Source organism: Durio zibethinus, chromosome 7 (assembly GCF_047325235.1).
Source record: "Durio zibethinus cultivar Kanyao isolate XHJ-2024 chromosome 7, ASM4732523v1, whole genome shotgun sequence".
NCBI classification, from domain to species: Eukaryota; Viridiplantae; Streptophyta; class Magnoliopsida; order Malvales; family Malvaceae; genus Durio; species Durio zibethinus.
In genome coordinates, this window is record NC_143168.1 from 23932083 (window position 1) to 23936441 (window position 4359).

At 30.6% G+C, this 4359-nt stretch overlaps 1 pseudogene; it reads right to left on the bottom strand.

Annotated features, from left to right (window-relative positions):
• Positions 1-715: 715 nt before the first annotated feature.
• Positions 716-1395, bottom strand: LOC149518212 (uncharacterized; annotated as a pseudogene).
• Positions 1396-4359: the final 2964 nt, after the last annotated feature.

A 4359-nucleotide genomic window follows, 5' to 3' on the forward strand; every position in this document is an offset into this window, starting at 1 on the left:
TGACTTGAGATGAAAATATATAAGGTTCATCGATGAGTTGTTGTCCAGTGTGAATTAATCGAGAAAAATTTACAAGTGTAAATTCGTATTGATCTTTCTTAAGCCAATTGTACTATTCATATCTGCCCAATCACACCGAAATAAGATAACTTTCCACTTGCCATAATAATCTAACTCAATGATGTCATTAATCATGCCATAATAGTTAACATTTCGCTCTAAAGGGTTCGTGTCCTTAACACTAGCATAACAAGTAGTTGATGAAGTCACAACAACTCCTGAATTTTATGTACTTATAAATCTCTCATGGGATTTTGTGTGAAATCTAAATTCATTGATAATGAAACCTTTGTATCGTTTCATAATCTGGTTCAGACCATGTGAAAGACACTTCACCTTTTCACTAACAAGCCTTCCACTCCAAACCTATAAAAGTGAAATAAATATACATCTATGTTATTAATGTTATTTTTATTGTAAGCATTCTATGTAGATAAAAAATAATGGGAAGTATGGCATTACTTATAGTTGCTCCTAACCATTCATGAAAGTTTTCAACGAACAACTTATCAACTTCTCGAGGGTTTGATCATCGATAACGTGCAGGATCTCTCAAATTATTTTTATACTCACTACAAAGCATCATGATAAAGTATTAACACTAAAAAAACAATAATTTTGCCTAATGTAATGAATAGTTTCCTTGCTAAACAACTTACGTGCAAAATGATTCAATTGAGTCATGATGAAAAAGAATATATCGATGTGCTTGTGCCCAAGAATTATCATCTAACTCCACCAATTCAGCTTTGTCTATGGGTTGTCCAAAACTTTGAAAAAGATAATTGTAGGTCGAGTCTGTATGCTGCATATCAACATTTCTCGAAGGTTTATTAAATCTAGTTTCAACATCTTTCAAATAACGAGAACAAAATGTTATACACTTTTCTATTAAATATCTTTCAGCAATAGAACCTTTTGGATAGCAATTGTTGCGACAATAAAACTTTAACCTCCCCAAAAACCTATAGCATAAAATATTAGTCATATGTTATTTTAAGTAGATTGGCTTGATAATAAAAAAAAACGTAATCAATCTATTAACAAAGAATACCTTTTAATAGGATATATCCATCAATAATAAATTGGCCCACCGATCTTTGCTTCATATGGAAGGTGGATAATCAAATGCATTATAATAGTGAAAAAGTTTGGAAGGAAGATCTTCTCTAAATGGCATAAAGTAATCACGACTCGATCTTGAACTTTGTCAAGCTCTTCCACATTCATTCATTTTTGACATAGAGATTTAAATATGTTACTCAATTCAATTATCACAGAAATCACTTGCTTTAACATTGATGAGCGTAAAGCAATTGAAAGTAAGTTTTGCATCAAAATGTGATAATAATGTGACTTCAATGAAGAAAATTTTTGCTCCTTCATATTCATATATCTTGATATATTTGACGCATAACCATACAAAAATTTGATATTTTTTAAAACCTTACAAAATACATCTTTTTCAGCTTTAAAAATCCCAATATAGATAGCAGGCAATCGATATTTGCCATTAGAAAGCAACATCAGATGAAGGTCTGGGTGAATCCTCATATCAACTAGGTCAAGCTGAATCTTTAAGTCATCTTTGGATCTTCTATTCACATTGAGAATTGTCCCGATAAAATTTTCGTAAACATTCTTCTCTATGTGCATCAAATCAAGGTTATGGCATAATAAATTATATTCCTAATAAGGTAACTCAAATAATATATTTTTTCCACAACTCATACTCATTGGGGTCATCTACTTCATCGTCTTCTTCATCACTTTGAACATTAAGATCACCAACTTCTGTATGACTATCACCAACTTGCGTAATATGATGCTACTTTTAAAGATGTCCCTCACTCTTTTCTTTGATGGAGTCATTTTTTCATATGTGAAATTGATATCTTTTAACTTTGACAAGATATTAGACCTACTAATGGGTAAATGTGATCTTCTCAACTTTTCAACTCCATCAAAGAGATGTTTTTCGAATCTAAATTAATGATTATCATCTAACCATTGACGATGTCCCATATAACAGAACTTCCTACCATTATGTAACCATGTCAAATATATTTATGCAGCACAACATGGACAAGCATAATGACTTTTTATACTCAAACCAGATAAATTCGCATATGTAAAAAAATCGTTGATAGTCCATAATAAAGCAGCACGTATATTGAAGTTTTCTACTTTTGATACATCATAGGTCTCAACTCCTTCTCATAATTATTTTAACTCTTTAATAAGAGGTTATAAGTAGATGTCTATATCATTATCCAGACATTTTTTCTCAAAAATTATCATAGACAATATAAATAATTGTTGCTTCATAGCAATCTATGATGATAAATTGTAAGGAATCAATACAATTGGCCAAGTACTATAAAAAGTACTCATCATTTGAAATGGGTTGAATCCATTTAATGCCAGTCCAAACATAACATTTTGAGGATCAAATGCAAAGTTTGAAAACTTAGAATGAAATGACTTTCATGCTAAAGAATCTGTATGATGCCTCAATGATCCATCATCCGTCCACTTCTCATGATGCCACCTCATTGAATCTGTAGTTTTAGAAGATATGTAGAGTCGTTGAAGTCTTGGTATTAATGAAAAATAGCGTAAAACTTTAATAGGCTTCTTTTGACACATACCTCATCACCATCATCATTCAACCTTTCATCAAGATTTTTATCGACCCAATGAGAAATACCACACAAATGATAAGATTCTTAATTTTTTCTCTCCCCCTAATACAATATGTAATCATTGAGACAACCATAAATTTTCTCATATTCAAGACCTAAATTCTTGATCATCTTCTTTGATTCCTTACAAGATTCAAGAATTTTTATAAAAGAAAACATTTCTTTCATAAACTGTAATAATAAAGTCAGAGAGTTTTTCATCCATCCACATAAGCATTTCAAGTGAAAAAGACAAACATAAAAAGACAACCTTGAATGCTTCGATCCCTCAAAAAGTTCTTCATTCATCTCTTCAAGCAACTTATAAAACTTATATGCTTTTCTTCTAAGTTGTTGGTCACATACACCTATCTGAGGTTCACCAAATTCATGCATTTCAACATTGAACTGATTAAATCCTTCATTTTGGAGAGCAAGATTAGAAAAATTTTGGTTATTAATGTTAAAAGCATCTTGTAACATGCCTTCAATATCATCTGCTATAAAGGGATCATGCTGGTAATGAGGAGCCTTTGATGTTGAAAGAACTATAATGGAAGACCTTGACGGTATAAATTCTTCATGAAAATACCAATTAACATATCCCGATAAAATTTTAATACAAATTAAATGCCCATAAACAACTTTACGCATTTGCCACTCGATATTAGCACATTGCACACATGGGCATAATATCATATTATCTTCACTTGTATTCTCAAATGCAAAATTAAGAAAATTTTTCACTCCATCTCTGTACTCTTGACTTGATCTTAACTTTTGCATCCAACTCTTATCCATTTATTAGTTGTTACATTATCAAACCAAATGTATGTAAAAAATTAATATGAAAATGAACATGTTCAATTGCATAGTTTACTATGTTTTAAACAAAAGATAATAACAAGACCAGTACTTACACAAAACGAGAACTCTTTGTTATGAAGTAATTTATCAGCTACCAGATATTATGATTGTTAAAACTCTAATGCTAATGTAGACAGTACCCAAGAGTATTTGTACTTGGGGTTGACATAAGGTGAAATAAGGTGGATTTTGTAGAAATTTTTTTTCACCAAAAAGAAAATCGCAAATTGTAAAAGCTAAAGGAATAGTCAAATGAAGTAAAAGCTAAAGTCAATAAGTTATGAATAGTCAAAATAGGGTTCTAAAAGACAATGCTCGAATACTAAAAGCGGAAGGAAAGGAAAAATTATACTTGGTCTGGAAAGAAAAATAGTATAATAATGAAGATGAAGCTTGAAGTTGGTGATTGGATGCACTAAGTTTGGGAAGATTTTTATTGGACAGGATTATGGAAGGCGTTTACTAACAAAAAACACCAACAATAATTCCCTCATGTATATTTTTTGAATATATTATAGGTATATTGAACATATCACCACATAAATTCTAACACTGTTATTGAAGGCGTATATCCAAGAAAGATGCCTTTAATAATTTATATCACAGTTTATAGTTAATTACTGAAGGTGATTGCAGAAAATAACACCTTTACTAATTTTCCTCAAAAAAAATTTTTGGATTATTAAAGGCATTTTTTATTATGACATGCCTTTAATATACCACCATGGTAATAGAAGGCGTTTATTAG